The sequence below is a fragment of the Delphinapterus leucas genome, unplaced genomic scaffold, assembly GCF_059928025.1.
Source record: "Delphinapterus leucas isolate spDelLeu-1000000601 "Yukka" unplaced genomic scaffold, BTC_Dleu_Yukka2 spDelLeu_asBTCV2_sq60, whole genome shotgun sequence".
Taxonomy (NCBI): Eukaryota; Metazoa; Chordata; class Mammalia; order Artiodactyla; family Monodontidae; genus Delphinapterus; species Delphinapterus leucas.
Window position 1 is genome coordinate 853,325 of NW_028322269.1, and position 9,031 is coordinate 862,355.

A 9,031-nucleotide genomic window follows, 5' to 3' on the forward strand; every position below is an offset into this window, starting at 1 on the left:
TTTGAATTATGGGTTTCTCAGGGTATATGCCCAGGAGTGGGAATCTGGGGCCTAGGGTAGTTCTATTTTTAGTTTTTTAAGGAACCTCCATACTGTTCTCCATAATGGCTGTATCAATTTACATTCCCACCAACACTGCTAGAGTGTTCCCTTTTCTCCACGTCCTTTCCAGCATTTACTGTTTGTAGATTTTTTGATGATGGCGATTCTGACCAGTGTGAGATGGTACCTCATTGTAGTTTTGGTTTGCATTTCTGTAATGATTAGTGATGTTGAGCATCCTTTCATATGTTTGTTGGCAATCTGTATATCTTCTTTGGAGAAATGTCTATTTAGGTTTTCTGTCTATTTTTGGATTGGGTTTTTTATTTTTTTGGTATTGAGCTGCATAAGCTGCTTGTATAATTTGGAGATTAATCTTTTGTCAGTTGTTTGTTTGCAAATATTTTCTCCCATTCTGAGGGTTGTCTTTTCGTCTTCCTTATTGTTTCCTTTGCTGTGCAAAAGCTTTTGTTTCATTAAGTCCCATTTGTCTGTTTTTTTCTTTTCATTTGTCTAGTAGGTGGGTCAAAAAGGATCTTGCTGTGATTTACATCATAAAGTGTTCTGTCTATGTTTTCCTCTAAGAGTTTTAGAGTGTCTGGCCTTACATTTAGGTCTTTAATCCATTTTGAGTTCATTTTTGTGTATGGTGTTAGGCAGTGTTCTAAATTCCTTCTTTTACATGTAGCTGTCCAGTTTTCCCAGCACCACTTATTGAAGACAATGTTTTCCCCATTGTATATTCTTGCCTCCTTTATCAAAGATAAGGTGACCATAAGTGTGTGGGTATATCTCTGGGTTTTTCTATACTGTTCCATTGATCTATATTTCTGTTTTTGTGCCACTACCATACTGTCTTGATTACTGTAGCTTTGTAGTATACTCTAAAGTCAGGGAGCCTGATTCTTCCAGCTCCATTTTTCTTTCTCAAGGTTGCTTTGACTAGTCAGTGTCTTGTGTGTTTCTATATAAATTGTGAAATTTTTTGTTCTAGTTCTGTGAAAAATATCATTGGTAGTTTGATAGGGATTGCATTGAATCTGTAGATTGCTTTGGATAGTATAGTCATTTTCATAATGTTGATTCTTCCAATCCAAGAAATTTGTATATCTCTCCATGTGTTTATCATCTTTAATTACTTTCATCAGTGTCTTATACTTTTCTGTTTACAGGTCCTTTGTCTCCTTAGGTAGGTTTATTCCTAGATATTTTATTCTTTTTGTTGCAATGGTAAATGGGAGTTTTTCCTTAATTTCTCTTTCAGATTTTTCATCATTAGTGTATAGGAATGCAAGAGATTTCTGTGCGTTAATTTTTTACTCTGCTACTTTACCAAATTCATTGATTAGCTCTAGTAGTTTTCTGGTAGCATCTTTAGGATTCTCTATGTATAGCATCATGTCATCTGCAAACAGTGACAGTTTTACTTCTTCTTGTCCGATTTGGATTCCTTTTTTTTTTTCTTCTCTGATTGCTTTGACTAAAAGTTCCAAAACCATATTGAATAATAGTGGTGAGAGTAGGCAACATTGTCTTATTCCTGATCTTAGTAGAAATCATTTCAGTTTTCACCATTGAGAATGATGTTGGCTGTGGGTTTGTCATATATGCCCTTTATCATGTTGAGGTTAGTTCCCTCTATGCCTACTTCCTGGAGAGTTTTTATCATCAATCGGTGTTGAATTTTGTTGAAAGCTTTTTCTGCATCTATTGAGATGATCATATGATTTTTCTCCTTCATTTTGTGGATATGGTGTATCACATTGATTGATTTGCATATGTTGAAGAATCCTTGCATTCCTGCATAAACCCCACTTGATCATGGTGTATGATTTTTTCAGTGTGCTCTTGGATTCTGTTAGCTAGTATTTTGTTGAGGATTTTTGCATCTATGTTCATCAGTGATATTCGTTTGTAGTTTTATTTTCCTGTGACATCTTTGTCTGGTTTGGGTATGAGGGTGATGGTGGCCTTGTAGAATGAGTTTGGGTGCGTTCTTCCCCCTGCTATATTTTGGAAGAGTTTGAGAAGGATAGGTGTTAGCTCTTCTCTAAATGTTTGATAGAATTTGCCTGTGAAGCCATCTGGTCCTGGGCTTTAGTTTGTTGGAAGATTTTTAATCACAGTTTCAATTTCAGTGCTTGTGATTGGTCTGTTTATATTTTCTATTTCTTCCTGGTTCAGTCTCAGAAGGTTGTGCTTTTCTAAGAATTTGTCCATTTATTCCATGTTGTCCTTTTTATTGACATATAGTTGCCTGTAGTAATCTCTCCTGATCCCTTGTATTTCTGCAGTGTCCATTGTTATTTCTCCATTTGCATTTCTAATTCTGTTGATTTGAATCATCTCCCTTTTTTTCTTGATGTGTCTGGCTAATGGTTTATCAATTTTGTTTATCTTCTCAAAGAACCAACTTTTAGTTTTATTGATCTTTGTTGTTGCTTCTTTCATTTCTTTTTGATTTACTTCTGATCTGATCTTTATGATTTCTTTCCTTCTGTTAACCTTGGGGTTTTTTTGTTCTTCTTTCCCCAATTGCTTTAGGTGTGAGGTTAGGGTGTTTATTTGAGATATTTCCTGTTTCTTGGGATAGGATTGTATTTCTATAAACTTCCCTCTTAGAACTGCTTTTGGTGCATCCAATAGGTTTTGGGCCTTTGTGTTTTCATTGTCATTTGTTTCGAGGTTTCTTTTTTTATTTCCTCTGATTTCTTCAGTGATCCCTTGGTTATTTAGTAGTGTATTATTTAGCCTCCATGTGTTTGTATTTTTTACAGTTTTTTTTTCCTGTAATTGATATCTAGTCTCATAGAGCTGTGGTAAGAAAAGATACTGGATATGATCTCAATTATCTTAAATTTACCAGGGCTTGATTTGTGACCTCATGATATGATCTATCCTGGAGAATGTTCCATGAGCACTTGAGAAGTGTATTCTGTTGTTTTTGGATGGAATGTCCTATAAATATCATTTAAGTCCATCTTGTTTAATGTATCATTTAAAGTTTGTGTTTCCTTATTTATTTTCATTTTGGATGATCTGTCCATTGGTGATAGTTGGGCGTTAACATCCCATATTATTATTGTGTTACTGTCGATTTTCCATTTTATGGCTGTTGGCATTTGCCTTATGTATTGAGGTGCTCCTACTTTGGGTGCATAAATATTTACAATTGTTATATCTTCTTCTTGGATTGATCCCTTGATCATTATGTAGTTTCCTTCTTTGTCTCTGGTAATAGTCTTTATTTTAAAGTCTACTTTGTCTGACATGAGAATTGCTACACCAGCTTTCTTTTGATTTCCATTCCATGGAATATCTTTTTCCATCCCTTCACTTTCAGTTAGTATGTGTCCCTAAGTCTGAAGTGGGTCTTTTGTAGACAGCATATATGTGGGTCTTGTTTTTGTATCCATTTAGCCAGACTATTTATTTATTTTTTGGTTGGAGCATTTAATCCATTTACATTTAATGTAGTTATCAATATGTATGTTCCTATTACCATTTTCTTAATTGTTTTGGTTTTTTATTGTAATTCTTTTCCTTCTCTTGTGTTTCCTGCCTGTAGCATCTGTTTTAAAGCTGGTTTGGTGGTGCTGAATTCTCTTAGCTTTTACTTGTCTGTAAGGGTTTTAATTTCTCCATTGAATCTGAATAAACTCCTTGCTGGTTAGAGTTATCTTGGTTGTAGTTTTTTCCCTTTCAACACTTTAAATATGTCCTGCCACTCCCTTCTGGCTTGCAGAGTTTCTGCTGAAAGGTCAGCTGTTAACCTTATGGGGATTCCCTTTTAAGTTATTTGTTACTTTTCCCTTGCTGCTTTTAATATTTTTTCTTTGTATTTAATTTTTGATTGTTTGATTAATGTGTCTCTTGGCACATTTTTCCTTGGATTTATCTTGTATGGGACTCTCTGCACTTCCTGGACTTGATTGACTATTTCCTTTCCCATATTAGGGACATTCAAATGTAATCTCTTTAAATATTTTTTCAGTCCCTTTCTTTTTCTCTTCTTTTTCTGGGACCCTTATAATTTGAATGTTGGTGTGTTTTATTGTTGTCCCAGAGTTCTCTGAGACTGTTCTCAATTCTTTTCATTCTTTTTTCTTTATTCTGCTCTGTGATAATTACTTCCACTATTTTGTCTTCCAGGTCACTTATCCGTTGTTCTGCCTCAGTTATTCTGCTATTGATTCCTTCTAGAGAATTTTTAATTTCATTTATTGTGCTGCTCATCTTTGTTTGCTGTTTAGTTCTTCTAAGTCTATGTTAAACGTTTCTTGTATTTTTTCCATTCTATTTCCAAGATTTTGGATCATTTTTACTATCATTACTCTGAATTCTTTTCTCTTAGACTGCCTGTTTCCTCTTCATTTGTTTGGTCTGGTAGGTTTTTACCTTGATCCTTCATCTGCTGTGTGTTTATGTGTCTTCTCATTTTGTTTAACTTACTGTGTTTAGCATCTACTTTTCACAGACTGCAGGTTCGTACTTCCCATTGTTTTTGGTGTCTGCCGCCAGTGGGTATGGTGGGTTCTGTGGGTTGTGTAGGCCTCCTGGTGGAAGGGATTTGTGCCTGTGTTCTGCAGGATGAGGCTGGATCTTGTCTTTCTGGTGGGCAGGACCACGTCCAGTGGTGTGTTGTGGGGTGTCTGTGAACTTATTACGATTTTAGGTAGCCTCTCTGCTAATGGGTGGTGTTGTGTTCCTGTCTTACTAGTTTTTTGGCATGGTGTGTCCAGCACTGGAGCTTGCTGGTTGTTGAGTGGAGCTTGGTCTTGGTGCTGAGATGATCTCTGGGAGAGCTTTCACCAATTTATATTACCTGGGGCCGGGAGGTATGTGGTGGACCAATGTCCTGAACTCAGAGCCCCCACATCAGAGGCTCAGTCCTGACACCCGGCCCAAGCACCAAGACCCTGTCAGCCACATGGCTCAGAAGAAAGTGGAGAAAGTAAAAGAAAGAAAGAAAGAAAAAAATAATAAATAAAATAAAATAAAGTTATTAAATTAAAAATTATTAAAATTAAAAATAGTAATAAAAAAAGAGTAGAGAGCAACCAAACCAATAAATAAATCAACCAATAATAACAAGTGCTAAAGACTAAACTAAGATAAACATATAAATCAGAAACTAGTCAGTCACATACAGCAAAACCCAAGTCTACAGTTGCTCCCAAAGTCCGCTTCCTCAATTTTGGGGTGATTCGTTGTCTATTCAGTATTCCACAGGTGCAGGGTACATCAAGCTGATCGTGGAGATTTAATCCGTTGCTCCTAATGCTGCATGGAAAAGTTTTCCTTTCTCTTCTTTGTTCGCACAGCTCCTGGTGTTCAGCTTTGGATTTGGCCCTGCCTGTGAATGTAGGTTCCTCTCTGGCATCTGTTCTTCCCCCAGGCAGGAGGGAGCTAACAGAGCACCTGATTAGGGGACTCTCACTCACTCAGGCTCTGGGGAGGGAGGGGTACCGAATGTGGGGTGAGTCTGTGGTGGCATAGGTCGGCATGATGTTGCAACAGCCTGAGGCATGCCGTGTGTCCTCCCGTGGAAGTTGTCCCTGGATCATGGGACCCTGGCAGTGGCATGCTGCACAGGCTCCCAGGAGGGAGGCCTTGATAGTGACTTGTGCTTGTACACAGGATTCTTGGTGGCTGCAGCAACAGCGTTAGCATTTCATGCTGGTCTCTGGGGTCCACACTGATAGCTGCGGCTAGCTCCCGTCTCTGAAGCTCGTTTAGGCGGTGTTCTGCCTTCTGTGGGCAGACAGGGAAGGAATCTCCTCTCCTCATGCACCCCAAAGCAGTGGTCTCTTGCCTCTTAGGCAGTTCCAGACTTTCTCCTGGACTCCCTCCCAGCTAGCTATGGCACACTAGCCCCCTTCAGGCTGTGTTCACACAGCCAGCCCCTGTTCTCTCCCTGGGATCTGACCTCCGAAGCCCGAGGCTTGTGAGTGCTGGTTGGCACCGATCCTCTGTGTGGTAATCTCTCCACTTTGCTCTCTGCACCCCTGTTACTGCGTTCTCCTCCGTGGTTCTGAAGTTTCCTCCCCCACATCTGCTCACCCCCTTTCTCCACCAGTGAAGGGGCTTTCTAGCGTGTGGAAACCTTTCCCCCTTCACAGCTCCCTTCCAGACGTGCAGGTCCCGTCCCTCTTCTTTTGTCTCTGTTTTTCCTTTTGCCGTACCCAGGTACGTGGGGAGTTTCTTGCCTTTTAGGAAGTCTGAGGCCTTCTGCCAGCGTTCAGTAGGTGTTCTGTAGGAGTTGTTCCACATGTAGATATATTTCTGATGTATTTGGGGGGAGGAAGAGGATCTCCACATCTTATTCTTCTACCACCTTGATGGTCCTGTCTAAATTCTCCTTTCTGAAATTGTATACTGAAAGCAGAAGTTGTTTAAATTTACAGCAAAATATTTCTAAACATATTCATAAAATATGTTTGAAATAATAAAATATTTTACACAATATGTTTAAAATATTAAAATAAGCAAAATAATTAAACATTAAAACATATAGAATGTTTGGCACTTCCCTGTTCGTCCAGTGCTTAAGATCCTGCACTTCCTCTGCAGGGGGAGCGGGTTCGATCCCTGGTTGATGAACTAAGATCCCACATGCAAGATCCTGCATGCCACACGTGGCCAAAAAAAAAAAATGTATAGAAAGTTTATATGTGTATATATACTCTAATGTAAATCCTTTATATAGGCAGTTTTAAATTTTTTTATTTGACTTTAAAAAGAAAAGACAATTGCATTAATTTTTCCTCAGATATAGCCTCCATCTGATTGCAGACTTTTCAAAATAAGAAGTGAGTTTTTGTGATTTAAGACAAAAAAGTCCCACAACTGCTACATGTGTTCACTTATCAAGTGATCTGCACATCAGTGGGCTTACACATATGGATCAGTAACTAATCAGCTAGTACAAACAAGTGCAAACATCTTACCAGTTTGGGATAGGTGGAGATCAGAAGTTCATCTGGTCAGCTTTCAAATGACTCCACCTGGGACCACTCCTCAACAGTGCTGCAAAAGAGGGGGACACCCTGAACGTCCACTAAATCTGACCTGAAGATATCCATCCAGCTTGCTGTCCATTTTTGAAACACTAGATTTTTTCTTTTTTGCTTTCAATTTTATATTTTTAACATCTTTTTCGGAGTATAATTGTTTTACAATGGTGTGTTAGTTTCTGCTTTATAACAAAGTGAATCAGCTATATGTATACATATATCCCCATATTCCCTCCCTCTTGCGTCTCTCTCCCACCCTCCCTATCCCACACCTCTAGGTGGTCCCAAAGCACTGAGCTGATCTCCCTGTGCAATGCGGTTGCTTCCCACTAGCTATCTATTTTACATTTTGTAGTGTATATATGTCCATACCACTCTCTCACTTCGTCCCAGCTTACCCTTCACCCTCCCCGTGTCCTCAAGTCCATTCTCTACGTCTGCATTTTTATTCCTGTCCTGCCCCTAGGTTTTTCAGAACCATTTTTTTTTAGATTCCATATATATGTGTTAGCATACAGTATTTGTTTTTCTCTTTCTGACTTACTTCAGTCTGTATGACAGACTCTAAGTCCATCCACCTCACTACAAATAACTCAATTTTGTTTCTTTTTATAGCTAATATTCCATTGTATATGTGTGCCACATCTTCTTTATCCATTCATCTGTCAGTGGACACTTAGGTTGCTTCCACATCCTGGCTATTGTAAATAGTGCTGCAATGAATATTGTGGTACATGACAATTTTGGAATTATGGTTTTCTCAGGGTATATGCCCAGGAGTGGGATTGCTGGTCATATGGTAGTTCTATTTTTAGTTTTTTAAGGAACTTCCATACTTTTCTCCATAGAAAATATTTGCAAATGAAGCAACTGACAAAAGATTAATCTCCAAAATATACAAGCAGCTCATGCAGCTCAATATCAAAAAAACAAACAACCCAGTCCCAAAATGGGCAAAAGACCTAAATAGGCATTTCTCCAAAGAAGATATACAGATTGCCAACAAACAAATGAAAGGATGCTCAATATCACTAATCATTAGAGAAATGCAAATCAAAACTACAGTGAGGTATCACCTCACACCAGTCAGAGTGGCCATCATCAAAAAGTCTACAAACAATAAATGTTTGAGAGGGTGTGGAGAAAAGGGAACCCTCTTGCACTGTTGGTGGGAGAGACTAGATTTTAAACAAAGGGGAGCAGGTTAAATGGTCTTTATTTTAATAGTATCAATCAAATTAAAAATCAATTTATATTGTATCAAGTAAAGTAACATTTCATTACTCTAGATCTAGCAGCCTAGATCACAGTACTGTGCATTATGAATCAGTGGAAAAAGAAGGTATTATAAAAACTAAAGAGATATTGCACAATTCATTTCATTTATGTGCTATGTTAAATAATAGTTACTGAACTTTGGAGTAAGGAGAAATTGTCTTTACAACAGTGCTCCAGTGCATCACAATGGACATTTGAACAAGCCCCTTAACTGCAATGGACTTTTTTAACTATAAAATCAGGAGTGACCTAAGTTAGTACTTCCATACCCTTAGATTACAGAGTGGATTGGTAAATTATCCTATGTAAGCTCATACATACTGATATAAAGAACACTGTCATGAAAGCAAAATAAATTAATTAAAAATTTATTGAGTATTACTATTAGTATTGAATATTATTTAATATCTGGCAGTCACTGTGCACTGGAAAATCTAATGATGAGGGGGAAAATGTGGCTGTCTTCATGGTGCTTAGAAAAGTGGGTGGGAAAGATAAATACTTATCAAACAATCATGCCAATAAATTGAAATTTTCATCAGTGGTAACTGCTATGAGGCAGAGGTGTATCCACAAATTGAGGGAAATTGACAGAATCAAGCTGCTTAGAAATGTTTCCCCTGAGTAATGAGCAAGAGTTAATTTGGAAAAGAGGAGAACTTTCCAGCCAGGAAATCGCATGTGCAAAGACCCTG